Source organism: Chiloscyllium punctatum, chromosome 29 (assembly GCF_047496795.1).
Source record: "Chiloscyllium punctatum isolate Juve2018m chromosome 29, sChiPun1.3, whole genome shotgun sequence".
NCBI classification, from domain to species: domain Eukaryota; kingdom Metazoa; phylum Chordata; class Chondrichthyes; order Orectolobiformes; family Hemiscylliidae; genus Chiloscyllium; species Chiloscyllium punctatum.
This window is the reverse complement of record NC_092767.1, coordinates 60,564,296-60,584,665: the sequence shown is the minus strand read 5'-3', so window position 1 is coordinate 60,584,665 and position 20,370 is coordinate 60,564,296. Positions and strand designations below refer to the sequence as shown.

Genomic DNA, 20,370 nt, shown 5'->3' with positions numbered 1-20,370 from the left:
ATGAGGAGGAACTACTCCCAGAGGGTTGTGAATCTGTGAAACTCACTGCCCCAAAGCGCAGTGATGCAGAATCGACCAACAGATTCAAGAAATAAATAGATATATTTCTGATGAAAAGCTGGGTAAAGGGCTATGGGGAAAACGGGCAGGACAGTGGAGTTGAGGCCATGAGAAGATCAGCCATGATCATGTTAAATGATGGACTGGGCAGAAAGGGCTGAATTGCTCTACTCACACTCCTAATTCCTATGAATTAGGACTGCGGAGTGGGACTTGAACTCAGAACATTCCAGTTGAGAGTGTTACCCGCAGAATCATAGGGAAGTAGGAGCAGGATTAGGCCACCTGGCTGTTTGAACCCAAACCACTACTTATTAAGATCAGGGCTGATCTGATTTTGGTCACAATTCCACTTTACTGTCTGTCCATCCATAGAGTATAATTCTTGTATACCTTGCCTATTAAAATCTTCCAGCTCAATTTTGAATAAATTCAATAACTCAGCCTGCACTGCTTTGAGTATAGCATTCCACAGACTAACAACCGTAATTGTAAAAGTGTCATGAAAACAACTGTCAGAAAACACATCAATTCATGAAGCCGTGCCAAGTAAATGAGGGAGGGCCTGACAGAATTCAAGGGCCCTCAGGCATCTAAGTGATCACCATCAAGCCTCCCCTGTTATTGAGGTCCTCAGTAGTGTACGTCCTGCCTTCTGAGAGCTGTTGGCCAATCATAAACTAGCAGTTACTAGTCACCGCTAATATGAATATGAGCACTGGTGGCTGGTGGAACTGCATCCTGTGGTTGAGAGAGATCCTGCAATGTGGATAAAGTCAGAAGGGTAGAGGTTTAAGTTCCATGTCAACATGAGCCCATAATCTAAGCTAATATTGCAGTATTATACTAGGGGAGTGTTGATCTGCTCCTTTATTGTCTGGAAAGTTCAGTCAAGGTGCTGATTGATTGAGGCTTGTTATACATGGATGCCAACTCGAATGGATTGAATCAAGCATGTGATAGTGGCTCCTATCTTCACTGATGATGGTAGCCATTTATTTCAGGTCCCAAGAATCATACAGCATGGAAACGGACCTTTTGGTCCAACCCGCCCATGCCAACCAGGTTTCTCGAATTAAGATAGCCCCACTTCCCTGTGCTCTAAACCTTTCCTCTTCATGTACCTGTCCAAATGTCTTTTAAATATTGTACCAGTACCTGCGGTCTACCACTCCCTCTGGCAGTCTCAACAGAGCTTTCAGTAATGTCTGGAGGCCTTTTCACTTGGCTGTTTCCAGAATCAAGAAAGGTTGAGGGAGCTAGGTCTTTTCTGATTGGAGTGAAGAACGATGAGAGGTGACTTGATAGAGGTATACAGGATGATGAGACAACCACCTGGTGAAGCAGGAGCGCTCCGAAAGCTAGTGCTTCCAAATAAACCTTGGACTATAACCTGGTGCTGTGTAACTTTTAACTTTATCCACCCCAGTCCAACACCAGCACCTCCAAGTCAAGGTGATGACAGGTGGAGATAGAGTGCATAGCCAGAGACTTTTTCCCAAAGCAAAAATATCAATCATGAGGGGGCATAATTTTAAGGTGATCGGAGGAAGGTTTAGGGGAGATAACAGAGGTAGGTTTTTACACAGAGAGTGGGGGGTGTGTACCAGCAGTGGTAGTAGAGTCAGATACATTAGGAGCATATAAGTGACTCTTGGATAGGCTCATGGAAGATAGTACAATCAAGGGTATGTAGGTTAGTATGATCTTAGAATAAGATAAAAGGCTGGCACAACATTGAGGGCCGAAGGGCCTGTACTGTGCTGTACTGTTCTATGTTCTATGATGTCAGAATACTGGTGTGAGTTCATACACACATAAAATGCAGTGACCAAATTAACTAAAGCCCCCCCACCCACCATCACCGTTCTCCACCCTCAACTGAATAGAAGATTTTAAAATGACAATACAATTGTGGTCAATAAAAACCTCCAAGCAATAAAGAGTATTTGGTGTTTTATTGACCTGCTCCTTAACACAAGGGGTGTTCACATCTACTTTACCAATTACTTTCTCGGCTCCAGTTTTAACTTACTCCGAATTCACTTACATAATCACAGCCCTATTGGGAAGTCTGTACTGGAGGTCAAGCCAATTCTTCTACAAGTTGTGAAATATGACTAGCTTAATCTCTCAGGTGGTTAATGCCTGACTGTGACCCCAATCTAAAAGCAGCACACACTAGGTTTCATCAACGAACAGGAAAACCAAAACATATTTATTTTAACAAATGTCCTAAATCACAGGATAAATGGATTATTAATAACTGACATGCACATTAGACTGTACCCCCTTAAACCCAATCAATACAAGGTTCATTTTTAAACAGGATAGACAGGCAGATGAGACAAACTGTTTTGCTAGAATATGTGTTGAAAATAGAGACAAAAAGGAACAAAGAGACTAGACCATATGGATAAGTGAGGTCACTCTCTAACAGGTTTTACTTTTGGGTGATGATATCATCTATGTTGTTGCTGAGTGTGGCAATCCTCAGGTTGGCAGCTGATCTGTTGGACCTAGGGTCTTGGCTTTGGTTAGAAATTTTTATTATTGCAAGTTCTTTGAGAGTCATTCCTTTTCCATTTAGAGAGAGGGAGATCTGGTTTGCTTTCAGGCTTTTGGGAGGATGAGTGCAACTTGTTCATTTTTCTCAGTTTTGTGTCAAAACCGGGACAGTTCATTTATTTACAATACATAGGTATCAAGTGCCAGCTAGTCTTATGAAAGTATAAAAGCTGGTTTCAGCAAAAGTGACATGCACTTGTGTAACCATAAGTGACTGCACAATTCTGCTTTTCCTTTGATTTGTGAAATAAAAACAACTGGTTCTTTCTCTGCAATACAGCAACTCTGACTTCCATTTTCCAAGAATGGACAATAGTTGATGTAACGTGCATAGGATTTTAAAAAAGCCTTGAGTAATTACCACTTCATAAACTCATTAGTAAAGTCAGAACATGTGAATCAGGTGACCACTAGCAAAATGGATAGTGAGTTGGCAGGGAATGGAGATTAAGAGTTCAAAGTAGCTACTCAGATTAGGAAGTGGAATTCTATAAGAAACTGAACTGAAATAGTAGATACTTTACATGAAGGACTTAGAATTGGGAATCAGAAATAGGATTTCAAAATTTGAGGATGACAACAATTAGGTTTGAGCATGGTTCTCATTCCCACTTAGAACTGCGTTGAGACAGATTCAGTTCAATTTAAGGAGGGGATTTGCATCAGGTAGCCAGGCTGGGATTGCAAACTGTAGGCATTGAAGGACAGACAACACTCTGTTAACCCTGAGTGCTCATATCTGACAAACCGTGCAATGAATTTATATTTTATGGGATGTTATTGTGACAACAAATCTTCCTGAATGTTATATCTCCCTTCCAGCTGTTATTAAGAGCTATTTAGGAATTAAGGAAGATAAGGCATCTTTTAAAAAAAACTCAGAAGATGTTTTCATAAAGGATTTGTTGCCACCTCTGATGGTGAAGAAATTGCCCTTTTGGTATGTGCTTGGTGCCCTTCATACTTCATCACTACATGCTTAATCTTGGTGTGTTGCACAATGATAGGGGCTGTCACGGCAGTGCTGGATCCCACCTTATCACCTGTCATACATGCACATTTCCTGCAGAGGATAGTAACCAACTGTTCCCTCCATCCCCCTAGATAATTGTATTGTTTAATGAAACAGAGGAAATCATATTTTTCACTGACAGGAGTCCTGGCTGTCACTTGCAGAACAATTGAACTTGAGAAACCCTGCCAATTCTGTGGGAAGGCCGTCGGAGCAGATGTCAACAGCCCTTCATGACACCGTGGTCGCCAATCAGAGTTCAGCAGCTAATTGTTGGTATCATGGCAGTCAGCAGAGATCCAGGAACATTGTGTGAACCCAGACTGAGTCTAAGTGAGGACATGATAGGGATTGTGGGAGAAGGGTAATTATGGACATGTTGAAGGCAAGGATTGACCTTCAGCAGCTCCCCCACCTCCTCTTGCCAATTTCAAGTCTCCTGATTGGACACAAAGTGCCTGATCATGAGGGATCCCTACACCTCTACCTTCTGCAGAGATTAAATCCTTGCCTTTAATTGGTCGGGGAATTAAGTGCAAGAGTCAGGATGTCATATTGCAGCTTTATAAGAATTTGGTTAGGCCACACTTAGAGTATTGTGTTCAATTCTGGTCGCCAGATCACAGGAAGGATGTGGAACCTTTGGACAGGCTGCAGGAGACATTTACTAGGATGCTGCCTGCATTAGAGGGTATGAGCTATAAGGAAAGGCTAGAAAAACTCGGGTTGTTTTCTCTGGAATAGCGGAGACTGAGGCGAGACTTGATAGAAGACTATAACATTATGAGATGCATAGATAGGGTTGACGATCAGAATCTTTTTCCCAGGGTTGAAATGTCTAATACTTGGGGGCATGCATTAAAGGTGAAGGGGGGCAAGTTCAAAGGAGATGTGAGGGGCAAGGTTTTTACACAGGGAGTGATAGGATTCTGGAAAACACTGTCGGGGTGCTGGTGGAGGCAGATATGACAGGGGCATTTAAGGGACTTTTAGATAAGCACATGAATATGAAAGGAATGGAGGGATATTGACCAAGGGCAGGCAGAAGGGATTAGTTTAATTTAGCATCATGTTCAGCACAACATGGTGGACCAAAGGGCCTGTTCCTGGTGATACCGTTTTATGTTCTATGTTCTATGTTCTATGTTCTATTCCAGAGGCATAATTACATTGCAGTGACCTCAAGGATAATGGATGTCTATTGACCCATTAATGAGCCAACTGATATCTTGGCACTGGCAGCTGAATCTGGAGGTTCTCAAGAATAAAAATAACAATACAACACAGGGACGGGCCATTTGGCCCACCAAGGCAGCTCTGGCACATGATACCTTTCAAAATTAAAAACCTTTTGCCTCTACGCCATCCATATCTCTCAATTCCCTGCTTAATCATGCATCTGTCAAAATGCTGTTAAACATTGCTGTTATATTTGCCTCCGTCACCACCTCTGGCATCGCATTCCAGGCATTTACCATTCTCTGTTTAAAAACTTGCTTATCACATCTCCCTTAAACTTTCCCCATTTTGACTTAAACCTACATCCGCAGTAAGTGACATTTCTACTTTAGAGAAAAGACTCCATTCTATCCCTGCCTCTCATAGTTTTGTAAACCTCTATCAGGCTGTTCCTCATCCTTCAATTTTCAAGTGAAAACAAACCAAGTTTGTCCAATCTTTCTTCGTAGCTAATACCCACCAAACCAGGCAACATCCTGGTAAACCATTTCTGTCCCCTTTCCAAAGCCTCCACATCTTTCTGGTAGCTTAGCGACCAGAACTATCCACGATATTCTGAATGTGGCCTAACTAAAGTCCTATACAGCTGCAATATGACTTGCTAATTTAACGCTCTATGCCCCGGCCTAGGAAGGCAAGCATCCCATATGCCATCTTGACCGCCTTATCCACTTGTGTTGCCATTTTCAGGGAACTGTGAACCTGTACACCTAGATCCCTCTGTATGTTGATACTTCTAAGCGTTCTGCCATTTCCTGTGTACTTCACTTCTGCAAACTCCCACCAGGCAGCTGGCACAAGGCTTGTCCATCAATTGGGTTGCCAGGCCATGAGGGCTCCCCCATGACAGATTCAGCTTAGCTTGGGTACTGCAATGACCTCCTTCTCTAGGTCACATTCTCTCTGCCTAGCCCTTGGCTCCCACTGTTAAGAATCTGTATTGCTGAGAGCTTTCAGGTTGCAGAGGGAGCAGCCTTGTCACAGCCATGAGTGTTCACATGGAAATTGGCTGTGGGTTTTGGAAGCTTTGCAAAGCTCCTCTCTAATAATACAAACTATGAAACAGGTGGTGCAAGGCTCTCTTCCCAGAAGGCTGGAGCTGTCTGCATGCTAGCCTTTTGAGAGCTGGATTGGTTGCTGTTGCTGTTAAGGACTAAAGTTTTTTGTCTATTGGGTTTCTCTTGTGTTGGTATGTGGAGGGCAGTCTGCATTAAAATTCAGCCTGAGGCCTATCACAACAAACTCTGCGCCATTTCCTGGGACTTGGTCTACAAATGAGCAGATAAATCAAACCCTGTTGCACTGTGTCGACTTGGTTCTTGTGCAGGATCACATCCCGAGCAGCTGTCCACCTCACTTGGGCTCCTCGATTCTTTTTTTTTGCTCCAGCTGCTCTCGCCCCCATCCTCCGTTTCCCAAACCATCACATTCTGATTTGCCTTTTCAACCTTCACATTAACATCTATCACTCGTTTTATTTCTTCCAGATACAAAAGGATGTGGGTTCAGTCTCCCTCGATTCCCCCATGCCTCCCTACACTGTCTCTCTCTTTCCCTGCTCATGGCGATCACTAGCTGTGCCGGCTCAGTCCACACCAGGTCTACCATCAACCAAATCCAACACGGGTTGTCTTAGAGCCATAAAGCCATACAGCATGGAAATAGACCCTTCGGACTGACCAGTCCACATCGACTATGTTCCCAAACTAAACTAGTCCCACTTGCCTGCACTTGGCCCATTTCCCTCCAGACCTTTCCTTTTCATGAGTTTCTCCAGCCGTCTTCTGAACGTTGTAACTGTACATGCATCCACCACTTTCTCTGGCAGGTCATTCCACACACAAACTACTCTCTGTGTAAAACAGTGACCCTCATGTCCATTTGAAACCTTTCTCCGCTCACTTTAAAAAATATGACCCTAATTTTAATCTCTCCACCCTAGGGAAAAGACCCCTGTCATTCTTATCCATGCCCCTCATGATTTATAAACCTTAATAAGGTCACTCCTCACCCTCCTACACTCCAGTAAAAAATGTCCCAGCTTTTCCAGTCTATTTTTATATCTCAAACCCTCCATTCCCAGCAACGTCCTGGTAAATCTTTTCTGAACCCTCTCCAGTTTAATATCCTTCAGAAAGGAACAGGTGGGATTCGCAGGATTAGTTGGAGATTAGATTGAGATCAGGGGGGATTAGGTGAGGATCAGGAGTGATTGGGGATTGGAGGGAATTGAATAGAGTTTGGAAGGGATTAGAGGGGATTGGGTGAGGATAATGGGATTGGGTGGAGATCAGAAGGGACTGTTTGGAGATAGAAGGGGTTTGAGTGGGGATTATGGGGGATTTAATGGGGATTAGGATTGGAGGAGTTTGCGTAAGGATCAAAGGGATTTGAGTAAGGATTGAGGGAATTGGGTGAGGATCATTGGGGATTGAATGGGAATTGGTAGCAATTGGGGGAGCTTCAGAATGGAGTGAGTTGAGTGGGGGTCAGTGGAGCTGAATGAGAATCAATATAATTGAGAGGGGATTGGGTGAGAATAGGAGGGGGTTAGGTGAGAATTGAAGGGGTAATGGTTGGGAATTGGAGATGATTGGGTGAGGATCAGAGAATTGGAGGGAATTGAGTGTTCAAACCCAGATTCAAACAGATGACCTGAAACCATTAGGTTCTGTTTAGGTGTCTGAGGAAAGAGACCTGAGGAGGGAGGTGGCTAATACCCCAGCTCCTGATTGTTAGTCCGTAGAACTGGTTGAAAAATCTATTGAGGTGGAGCACCAGGTCACTGCAGCAATGCCTCCAAAGTCAAACCCTCTGTTGATGTTTGAATATTTTTGATTTGGGTCTTTGAGAAAGTAGAGACTTTCTATGTATAGACAAATAATGTTTAATGGGGGGGAAGAGAGTGTGAACAGACATTCATTGTTTATTGCCATTTTGTGAGATGGCAGTCCAAATGAGACACAGAGTAGCTAACAACACTAGGCTTAGGTTTCAAGTAGGCAGAACACAACTCTTTCCATTACAGGGACGTGGTAAGCAGGGGTACAGATTTAGCCAGAAAGAAGATAGCAAAGGACTCTGCCACCTCCATAAAGTGCCTTTTCACAGTTAAATCATATCCAACTCCTCGATTTTAACTGCCAAAGTGCAAAACCTCACATTGTATTCTATCTACCAAGCTTTTCCCCACTCACTTAACATCTCTCTGTGTCACCCTCATTACTTGCCATCCCACCTATTTTTGTGTCATCTTCAAACTCTCTCCATGTCTTTGTTCCTACTTAAGTTGACTAAGAATGATCAGGTAATGACCATCTCCAATAAGACAGAACCTGACCATTGCTCTAGTCAATGATATTACCATCATTGAATCCCCCACTGTCAACATCCTGGGGATTCCATTGACCAGAAACTGAACTTGACTCGCCGTATAAATACTGTGACTACAAGAGCATTTTAAGGAATACTGCAGTGAGTGACTGTTGTAGACACTTGTACTCTTGTAGCTGAAGATTTTACATTCACATCACTGGTTACCATACCCTGAAGCCATCAAACCCATTATGCTATTGAACCCAAATGCTTCTGCTTTCATCCAAAGGTCAGCTTAAACCTTACTGGCATCTCTCAACAGCTGACACCAGTGCACCTGATCCCTGATATCGTTTGTACCAGAACTGGCAGCATATGCATACAACATCAGACGTGACGTTGAAGGACTGAGGGCATTGGACTTTGCCATCACCTCAGGATTAAGTCAGGTGCACGTCATCACGAGTTACAACTGTATGATCATTGAGGTAGCCAGAGATTGGCCTGTGGAGATTCATTGAGAGAAAGGTTATCTACTTTCAATGCTCAATTGATCTGTGAACACAAAAACAAACCTACTCTGTGTGTGCATTTATATAGTCATAGAGATGTACAGCATGGAAACAGACCTTTCAGTGCAACTCATCCATGCTGACCAGACATCCTAAATTAATCTAGTCCCACATGCCAGCACTTGACTCATAAGCCTCCATACTCTTACTGTTCATGTACCCATCCAGATGCCTTTTAAATGTTCTAATTGTACCAGCCTGTACCACTTCCTCTGGCAACTCATTCCATACACGTACCACCCTCTGGGTGAAAAGTTGCTCTTTAGGTCCTTTTTAAAACTTTCTCCCTCACCTTAAATCTATGCCCTCTAGTTTTGGACTCCACTATCCTGAGTAAAACAAACCTTGGCTATTTACCCTATCTATGCTCCTCATAATTTTATAAACATTTATAAGGTCACCCCTCAGCCTCTGATGCTCCAGGGAAAACAGCCTCAGCATATTCAGCCTCTCCCGATAGCTCAAACCCCCCAGCCTGGAAAAATCCATGTGAATCGTTTCTGAATCCCTTCAAGTTTCATCACATCTTTCCTAAAGCAGGGTGACCAGAATTGAATGCAGTACTCCAAACGTGGCCTAACCAAGTCCTGTACAGCCACAACATGGTGTCCCAACTTCTATATTCAATGCTCTGACCAATAAAGGCAAGCATACCAGATGCCTTCTTCACTATCCTGTCTATCTGCAACTCTACTTTCATAGAACTATGAACCTGAACTCCAAGGTCTCTTAGTTCAGTAACACTCCCCAGAACCTTACCATTAAGTGTATAAGTCCTGCCCTGATTTACCTTTCCAAAATGAAGCACCTCACATTTATGTAAATTAACCTCCATCTGCCATTCCTTGGCATATTGGCCCATCTAATTGAAGTCCAGTTGTACTCTGAGATAACCTTCTTCGCTGTCCACTGAATCTCTAATCTTGGTGTCAACTGCAAACTTACTAACCATACTTCCTATATTCACATACACATCAATTATATGATGACAAAAAGCAGTGGACCCAGCACTGATCACTGTGGCATAATGCTGGTCACAGGCCTCCAGACTGGAAAGCAACCCTCCACCACTACCCTCAGTCTCCTACCTTTGAGCTAGTTCTGTATCCAAATGGCTAATTCTCCCTGTATTCCCTGTGATCTAAGTTTGCTAACCAGTCTCCCATGAGAAGCCTTGCTGGATGCCTTACTGAAGTCCATATGGAATCATGTCCACCTCTCTGCATTTATCAATCACCTTCGTTACCTCTTCAATAAACTCTATTAAGTTAATGAGACATGATGTCCCACTAAGCCATATTGTCTAGCCCTAATCAGTCCTTGCCTTTCCAAATACATGTAAATCCAACCCTCAGGATTCCCTCCAACAACTTGCCCACCTCTGATGTTTAAGATCACCAGTCTATAGGTCCGTGGTTTTTCCTTACCACCTGTCTTAAATAATGGCACCATGTTAGCCAGCCTCCAGCACTTACTTCAGATAGTTTGGATGAAGCAATTTTTGTCAGGTGTGTCCAGGAAGAGTTCTTGACTCAATATGTAGGTAGGCTGACTCGAGGGAGACCATATTGGATTTGGTGCCTGACAATGAACCAGGTCAGGTGTCAGATCTCTCAAGTGGGAGAGCATTTCACTGATAGTGATCACAACTCCCTGACCTTTACTATACTCATGGAGAGGGAGAGGAGAACAAAGGTTCTCAGGGAAATGCATGAAAGAACTATGGAGGTTGTTTAGGAAGCACTTGCTGATAGTGCTGGACAGGTGTGTCCCACTGAGGCAAGGACGGGATGGGAGGGTGAAGGAACCTTGGGTGACAATAGATGTGGAACACCTAGTCAAGAGGAAGAAGGAAGCTTACTTAAGGTTGAGGAGGCAAGGATCAGACAGGGCTCGAGAGGGTTACAAGGTAGCCAGGAAGGAACTGAAGAATGGACTTAGGAGAGCTAGAAGGGGGCATGAAACAGCTTTAGGCATTCTAGACTTCCATGAGGAACAAGAGGATGGCCAGAGTGAGGGTAGGGCTGATCAGGGATAGTAGAGGTAACTTGCACCTGGAGTCAAAGGAGGGAGGGGAGGTCCTTACTGAATAATTTGCTTCAATATTCACTACTGAGAGTAACCTTAATGTTTCTGAGGACAGCATGAAACAGACTGATATGCTCAAATAGATTGATGTTAAAAAGGAGGATGTGCTGAAAATTTTGAAAATCATGAGGATACATAAATCCCCAGGGCCAGATGGTATGTACCTTTGGTTACTACAGGAAGCAAGGGAGGATATTGCTGCGCCTTTGATATGTGTGTCCTCACTGTTCACTGGAGTAGTACCAGATGATTGGAGAGTGGTTGATGTTATTCAAGAAAGGGAATAGGGCTAACCCTGGGAATTACAGACCAGTAAGTCTTAGGTCTATGGTAGGTAAAATATTGGTGAGGATTCTGAGAAACAGGATTTATGATTACTTGGAAAACCATGGTTTGATTACAGATAGTCAGTCTGGCTTTGTGAGGGGCAAGTCATGCCTCACAAACCATATTGAATTCCTTGAGGATGTGACAAAACACATTGATGAAGGTAGAGTGGTGGATGTGGTGTACATGGATTTTAGCAAGACGTTTGATAAGGTTCCCCATGGTAGGCTCATTCAGAAAGTAAGGAGGCATGGGTTACAGGGAAATCTGGGATACAGGCAGAATTGGCTGGTCCATAGAAGACAGAGGGTGGTGGTTGGTGGAAAGTATTAAGCCTGGAGCTCGGTGACCAGTGGTGTTCCACAGGGATCTGGTCTGGGACCTCTGCTCTTTGTGATTTTTATAAATGACTTGGATGAAGAAGTGGAATGGTGGCTTAGTAAGTTTGCCGATCACACGAAGGTTGGTGGATACTGTGGAGGGCTGTTGTAGATTGCAAGGGACATTGACAGGATGCAGAGCTGGGCTGATACGTGGCAGATGGAGTTCAACCTGGAAAAATGTGAAGTGATTCACTTTGGAAGGTCAAATTTGAAGGTAGAATACCAGGTTAAAGGCAGGATTCTTGGCAGTGTGGAGGAACAGAGGGATCTTGGGATCCATGTCCATATATCCCTCTAAGTTGATAGGGTTGTCAAGAAGCCATATGGTGCGTTGGCGGATTGAGTTTAAGAGAAGCGAGCTTATGCTGCAGCCCTATAGAGCCCTCGTTAGACCATGCTAGCAATATTGTGTTCAGTTCTGGTTGCCTCATTATAGGAAGGATGTGGAAGCTTTAGAGAGGTAGATGAGATTTATCAGGAAGCTGCCTGGACTGGAGGGCATGTCTTATAAAGAAAGGTTGAGGAAGCGAGGGCTTTTCTTATTGGAGTGAAGAAGGATGACAGTTGACTTGATAGAGGTGTGCTAGATGTTGAGAGGCATAAATAGGGTGGATAACCAGAGACTTTTTCCCAGGGCAGAAATGGCTACGTCAAGGGAGCATAATTTGAAGGTGATTGATGGACGGTTTAGGGGAGATGTCAGAGATAGGTTCTTTATACAGAGAGTGGTGGGTGCATTGCCAACAGTGGTAGAAGAATCAGATACATTAGGGACATTTTAGCGACTCTTGGATAGGCACATAGATGACAGTGCAATGAAGGGTATGTAGGTTAGCCTGATCTTAGAGGAGGATAAAAGGTCAGCACAACACTCAGGAATCCATTGACAGACTGGAAACAGAGTGGGAATAGATGTGTCTCTCTTTGGGTGACAGGCTGTGACTAGTTGGTACTGCAAGGATCCCTGCTTGAGTCCCAGCTATTCACAAGGTATATGTGGCATCATGGAGCTATAGCCAAACAGGAATTAATGGTTTACAGGGAGAAAACTCTCCATTGAATGGAATAATACCTGGCACAAAAAAAATGGTTCTAATTCTTGGAAGTCAGTGATCTCAGCTCCAGGACATCTCTGCAGGGGTTCCTCAGGATAGTATCCTATCCAACCATCATCAATGTCCTTCCCTTCATCATAAGGTCAAAAATGGGGACATCTGTTGATGATTGCTCAATGTTCAGCACCATTCATGATTCCTCTGACAGTGAAGCACGTTCATGTTCAAATGTTCAAGATCTGGACAATATCCAGGCTTAGCAAGCAGCAAGTAACATTTGCACCACACAAATGCCAGGCAATAACTCTCTCCAACAACAGACAATATATTCGCTACACTTTTGATATTCAGTAGAGTTACCATCAACATCACTATCAACATCCTTGGGATTACCATTGATCAGAAACTAAACTGGACTCCCAAATAAACACAGTGGCCACTAGAGCAGGTCAAGACTAGGAGTACTGCACCAAGTAACTCCCCTCCTGACTCCCCAAAGCCTGTCCACCATCTACAAGGCACAAGTCAGGAGTGTAATGGAATATACCCCACTTGCTCCAACAACACTCAAGAAGCTTGACACATCCAGGACAAAGCAACCTACTCGATTCACACCACATTCTCAAGCATCCACTCCCTCACCAGCAACAGTCCATTCCAGCAGTATCTACAAGATGCGCTGCAGGAATTCACCACAGCTCTTTAGACAGCACCTTCCAAATCCACAAACACTTCCGTCAGACACATAGGAACAAAACATTCCCCTCCAAGGCACTAACCATCCTGACTTGGAAATATATTGTTCCTTCAGTGTTGTTGGCTCAAAATCCTGGAATTCACTCCCTGTAGTGCATTGTGGGTAAACCAGCAATGAGGTAAGAAGGCAGCTCACCAGTATCTTGTCAAGGTCAACTAGAGATGGACAATTAATATGACCCAGACAAAAATGCCCATGTCCCACGAGTGAATTAAAAAAAAATCTGGATGAGGGAAGTAAATGAAATATTTCCAGGTTTCTTGACAATTGAATTGAATTGAATTAGTTTTATTGTCAAGTGCACTCGAACAAGTGCAGTGAAAAGTTTGCAATGTCACCACTTAGGGCACCATCTTAGGTACAAGATACCTAGGGGAGAAAGTGAGGACTGCAGATGCTGGAGATCAGAGCTGAAAATGTGTTGCTTGAAAAGCGCAGCAGGTCAGGCAGCATCCAAGGAGCAGGAGAATCGATGTTTTGGGCATAAGCCCTTCTTTAGGAATCCTAGGTACAACTACTTAAGTATTTGGCACAAAATTGAAACAATAATAAATAAAAGTCCTGCATAAGAATAAAAAGGATAAAAAGTACTTGATTAACAGTCCTTTCAGCCCAGTTTGTGTTAGTACCTAACCTCCAGACTGTCCTGGGCCAAGTCTTCAGACCACACTGGGCTTCAGAACATGAGGCCATGCCTCCAATCTACAAGGACCTCACCTCCTGGTGATGGCCTCTGGTCTCGGACACGCCTCTCCCCAAAGGGCTCCAGTCTGAGATCTGCCTCCTGTGCCCCCCCCAGTCTGGGATCCCCTCCCCATTCCACCCCTCCCCCTGGTCTGGGACTTCCCCCCCCCCCCCCCCCCCCCCAGTGGGACTGGTCTCCCCACGCCACCCCCATCCCCCCAGTCTGGGACTCCCCTTCCCGTTCTGCCCCCCGGTCGTGGACTGGTCTTCCTGCGCCATCCTCTGGTCTGGGATTCACCTCCACAGGACTCCCTCTGATCTGGAAGTTGCCTCCTCCATTCGACTCTGAGTAATTTTAAAAAGTTAAATTCTTTTTTAAACAAATTCAAGGAAAAAAAGAGAAAAAAAAGACTGGGCAGAGCAGAGGAGCTCTGGCTGGAGCGTCCTTCTCTGCTGCCATCTGGGTGAGATTGTGGGTTGTTTTTGGAGGATGTAAGGAGGCTTCAAATTGATTTAGACAGGTTGACTGAATGAGCAAACAGATGGCAGAAACAGCACAACAAGGCTAAATGTGAAGTTATACGCTTTGGAGTGAAAAACAGAAAGGAAAGAGTATTATTGAAATTGTGATATCTTGGTAAGTGTGGAAATCTGGCTGTACAGAGGGATCTGGGTGACCTTGTACATCAGTCATTGAAAGTAGCCATACAGGAGGAGTTAGCAATTAAAAAGACAAATGGTATATTGACATTGGCAAGAAGATTTGAGTTCAGAAGTTGGGAGGTCTAATTACAGATGAACAGGGCTTTGGTGAGGCCCCCCACCTGGAGTATTGTGGACAGTTTTGATTTACCCCCACCCCCACCCCGGAAAAGATATACTTGCCATAGCAGGAGTTGCAGCAGGGGTCACTAAGCTGATACCAAGGATCATGGGACTGTTCTCTGAGAAGAGATTGGTTCGACTGAGCCTGTCTTCACTTGAGTTTAGAAGGATGATGTTGAATTGTTACAATTCTAACAGGGCTGGACAGATTAGCTGCAGGAAGGGTGTTTCCCTTGATTGGTGGGATTGACAATGCAGTCACAGGATACAGGGGAGACTATTTAAGACCAAAAAGAGGAAAGGCTCCTCCACCTGAAGACTAGTGACCCTGTGGAATTCTCTATCACCAAAGGCTATGGAGGCAGAGTAACTGAATATATTCAAAAAAGGTGCTTATTTTTAGATTTTAAAGGTATCAAGGGGTTGGGCAGAAATTAGGAATATGGTCCTGAGATGGAGGATCAGCCATGATCATATTGAGTGGCCATGCAGGCTTGAAGGGACAAAAAAACTGTAGATGCTGGTATCCAGGTTGGACAGGCAGGAGGCTGGAAGAACACAGGCCTAAAGAAGGGGTTACTCCTGAAATGTTGATGTTTCCACCTCCTGATGCTGCCTGACTTGCCGTGTTCCTCCAGCCTCCTGCTTGCTTACCCATGCAGGCTTTAAGGGACAAATAGCCGACTCCTGCTCCTGTTTTCAATGTTTGTAAACCTCTATCTAAGATGCTTCTCAAAACCACAACTTTGACCAAATCTTGTGGTCCAAGTTATCTGACCTGACGTGTCAATTATTTTTTCTGAAATTGCACGTTGAGCATTTACAGGGACTTTGTTTCTTAAAGTGATGTTTGCATGCAGACTGGAGTAGGGCCTCCCTCATGGAGAGACTTCAGACCAGCCAGCGAATGGAAACATTGATAGGACCATGGTGAAGATTGTTCATCTGACATTCAGGTTGAAGCGGATGACTGTTGAGCTTTGGATAGAGCTCGGTTTAGCCATGCTGCACTTGACCTGTGAACGTTTAATACAGGAGACTGGTTGCAAAAGGGGGTGAAATTTTCCATCCCCAGCAGAACATCGGTCATCCTAATGAGCGCACAACTTGACTGCTGCAGCGAGAACTTGAGGCCTGTCCTCATTAAGATGAGAGATGTTCGCGCTGGTAATGGTACACCTCCCTCCAGTCGCATTACCGTTAATAGAAGCCTTTCACTTGCACAGTGGTGGGATGGAGCAACCTCGCCTTCTAAAGCAGTGAAGCGCTTTGTGATCTGCACAGAGACTGAGGATCTTATATTGCCTTCAGACTGGTGCTGTTTGATTCGGATTCTGAAGAGCCGATTCTCTGTGAAATCGCTCCACTGCGAAACCTCACCGCATCCTCCCCGTGGATGTCTCCGTCAGATCTCTTCTGTCGGAGTCAATTTTGACACCGTTGGCTCAGCCGGGAGTTGTGATTGCAATTTATTCACAAACCACAGTCCTGCAAATTCATGACTCAGCAGAGTCTCCGAACCCAAACTACAGCACGCTGACTCCTCCGACTGAAACCTCCAGGACGGCAGCCCCCGGAACAATTGCTGGGGTCAATGGCCAGTCACTTGCAAGCTGACTGGGTCTTGTGGTGCTGCAGCTCGACTTTGGTCTGAGACTAGAGTAGCGAGGGCAGCGTTCATTCTGTAAAAATCCAAGTCGCTGGTATCAATCTACAAGAATCTCAATTTAAAGCGAGCTAATCTAACAGCTCCTCCGAGAAATGAAAAAAAGAATCTTGTTAGTAATTAGTTGGACTCTGTGCATGTTCTTGTGAGCTGTACATGTTTCATTCATAAAGTGTAAGGCCAGTGTGAAAAATGCATTTAGTATAAACCAGAGAAGAGTTGGTCAGACTCACTGTGCTGCTACTGCAGCCGACGTCTGCATTTGTTATTCAAGACTAAATATTGGTTAAAGGATTGATTGTTACAGCCTGGAACACCACATAAATAATTTTAGAAGGCAGGTCGACAGATATTTCCAAGCGAGTGTCCAGGTTAAACAATATGTTGTGGGACTACGCTCTTTTGTTAGGACAGATGTGGAGAGTTAAATGGCCTTATTCATGACTGTCCGACCCTCCACTTCCATGAACAGCGAAATGCCCGGATATCCTTGAAAGTGAACATGCAATTCCTGCAATCTCCCATCTGTGCAGTGCTCAGCTGAAAGGCTACGCTAGGAAGAAAGACTTGAATTTGTATAGCACCTTTCACAGCCTTAGGGTCTCAAATGCGGAATGTAATCAACAAAGAGAGCCGCAGATCAGTCACGTAGGACTTTCTGGAATGCCGATTCATCCCCCATACAAAAGCAAGGAGAAGGAATTTGTATTCATACAGCACCTCAGGGTGTCTCACAACCGACACAGTCATTTTGTAGAGAGGTACTTGCTGTGATGCAGAAAATGCAGCAGCCAAATGTCATGTGAACAGCAAGCTTCCAGGAATGACTGAGATAATCTCTTTTAGTGACAATCATGGCAGATCAGTGACACCAGTAAGAGAGGGGACAACGGACTGAAGGGGATTCCTGCTCTTGTCCTCTGACCAATGATCCCAGTCATAACAGTGTGGTGTTTCCTGATGAAGGCCTCATGCCTGAAACGTCGATTCTCCTGCTCATTGGATGCTGCCTGACCTGCTGCGCTTTTCCAGCACCACACTCTGGACTCTGATCTCTAGCATCTGCAGTCCTCCTTGTGTGTTTAAATAGCCCCCCCACAGTGATACCCAACTGAAAAGTGGGCAGCATGTTGATAAGTATCTAGCATTCGTAATGACCCACTACCTTTGGGAGCGGGGGTGGGGGGGGGGCAAATTATTCGTGATATCTTATTCTTACAAAGTCCAAATGGGCTGAATGGCCTTCTGAGTGTGATATGACAGGCTCTGAGTAAAAGCAAGATTCCACCCTTGTTGTAAATGGAAACATAAGCAGAAAATGCTGAAGGAACTCAGCGCGTCTGGGCAGCGTCTCCGGATAGAGGGAGAAGTGAGCCCAAGTATTTGGTGCTGGAAAAGCACAGCCGGTCGGGAAACATCTGAGGAACAGGAGAGGCGACATTTCGACCATAAACTCTTCATCAGGAACCAGCTTATGCCCGAAACGTCGATTCTCCTGCTCCTCGGATGCTGCCCGACCTGCTGTGTTTTTCCAGCAACACCCTCTTCGATTCTGATCCCCAGTATCCACAGTCCTCACTTTCTCCCGGATAGAGAAAGAAACGGAGTGAACATTTTGAGTCTGATGTGATTCTTCTTCAGAACCACATTATGTCAGACTTGAGAAGTTAACTGTCTGTCTGTACAGACACTGCCAGACCTGCTGAGTTTCTCCAGTATTTTCTCTTTATTATGGCAAGGTCATTCGATCCAATTTCAACATCTACCCTTCCTTTTGGACTCTAACCTGATGTTGTGATTTTTAACCAAATAAACCTGTTGGACTATAACCTGGTGTCGTGATTTTTAACCAAATAAACCTATTGGACTATAACTTGGTGTTGTGTGATTTTTAACTAAGCGAGGAAGTCCATCTCCTAGCTGGGGCCCCTTAATTCTTCGGTTTGTCGCGTGTTTTCAGGGATTTAACTTGATTTTGCAACCGAAGTAAATATGATGTGCGAAAATAGTTTCTCACGCTGAGGTTCACATGTGGAACGCACTGCTTGAAATGGGGTAGAGGTATTGGAGAGCGTAATAGGGATGTTCAGGGGAATAGTATGAGCCGGACGGGCTGAATGGCTTCCCTCTGCACCCCGCAGGCGGGGTGATTCTGAGCTGAAGGCACGTTGTCAGGGGACAGACAGCTTGTCTCGAACGCCCCCCCTCCCCTTTTTTTTGTAAATTTCTTTTTGTTTTGCTGACCTTCTCGAGTTCCCGGGCCAGTGTCACCGTGTACCGAGAGGGGCTGCCTCCCGGCCTCCCAAGTGCTGGCCCGTGAGAGCACAGGGGAGGAGTTACATGATGTCAGCTGAGAGGAGTTTCTCCACACAATGTCAGCCCCCAGTCTCCATCTCAGCAGCAGCGGGAAGGCAGAGCAGTGAGAGGAACTGCAGATACACCAGTGAGTACAGGACCGGCTTATTCTGCATACCCGTGTGCTGGGCTGCTTTGCTATCTAACTCCCATCTCTTTCCATTTGATTTTTTTGTTATTTAACCTATTTTTTTTCTCTAGTCAACCTGTTCAGAGGTATTATAACACTCCTGTGGGAGTTGAACCTGTTTGTCCTAATGCTGCATGGTTGTGATTACTCCGGGTTGACTGGGTCTGATTGCTGTGGGTTGGTTAAATGAGTAATTCTGCCCTTTCAGTGCGTCCCGGCCTTCAGACGCAACTCGAGTTATCTAATATTTATTTGTGATTCTCTGTTGGACGTCCGTAGCACAAATCAGATCGCTGTTTCCAGTCCTTAATCTACCCCCCCCCCCATCCTCTTCTTACCCATCCTCTTCTTACCCATCCTCTTCTTACCCATCCTCTTCTTACCCATCCTCTTCCCCCCCATCATCATTCCCCCATCCTCTTTCCCCCATCCTCTTTCCCCCATCCTCTTCCCCCCCATCCTCTTCCCCCCCATCCTCTTCCCCCCCATCCTCCTCTTCCCCCCATCCTCTTTCCCCATCCTCTCCCCCCATCCTCCTCTCCCCCCATCCTCCTCTCCCCCTATCCTCTTCCCCCTATCCTCTTCCCCCTATCCTCTTCCCCCATCCTCTTCCCCCCATCCTCTTCCCCCCCCATCCTCTTCCCCCCCATCCTCCTCTCCCCCCCATCCTCTTCCCCCTATCCTCTCCCCCTATCCTCTTCCCCCTATCCTCTTCCCCCTATCCTCTTCCCCCATCCTCTTCCCCCCCATCCTCTTCCCCCCCATCCTCCTCTCCCCCCATCCTCTTCCCCCTATCCCTCTCCCCCCATCCTCTCCCCCCCCATCCTCCTCTCCCCCCATCCTCTCCCCCCATCCTCTCCCCCCATCCTCTCCCCCCATCCTCTCCCCCATCCTCTCCCCCCATCCTCCTCTCCCCCCATCCTCCTCTCCCCCCATCCTCCTCTCCCCCCATCCTCCTCTCCCCCTATCCTCTCCCCCCATCCTCCTCTCCCCCCATCCTCCTCTCCCCCCATCCTCCTCTCCCCCCATCCTCCTCTCCCCCCATCCTCCTCTCCCCCTATCCTCTTCCCCCATCCTCTCCCCCCATCCTCCTCTCCCCCCATCCTCCTCTCCCCCTATCCTCTTCCCCCATCCTCTTCCCTACATCCTCTTATCCTCTCCCCACATCCTCTTACCCCCCCCTCTCCTCTTACCCCCTTTCTGTCTGCAGCATTTCACGATGCACGGAGCTGCCCTGGATTGGGGGTGTGTGTGTGTGTGGGGGGGGGGGGGGGGGGGGGGGGGGGGGTTTGAACAGAGCCGGTGGTGCAGTGCGTTGGTGCGATGTTCCGGAG

General features: G+C 45.6%; 1 protein-coding gene across 2 annotated transcripts in view; it reads left to right on the top strand.

Annotated features, from left to right (window-relative positions):
- The window catches only part of LOC140454451 (synaptosomal-associated protein 25), a 220,666-nt gene that overhangs the window by 67,391 nt on the left and 132,905 nt on the right, over positions 1-20,370 (top strand). Inside the window, exon 1 of one of the 2 annotated variants that reach the window (XM_072549201.1) lies at positions 18,906-18,994. The exons of the other annotated variant lie outside the window; for it this stretch is intronic. The gene's annotated coding sequence lies outside the window, so the exon portion shown is untranslated. Of the gene's footprint in view, positions 1-18,905; positions 18,995-20,370 lie in introns of those variants that run through there. 2 annotated transcript variants of the gene reach the window in all.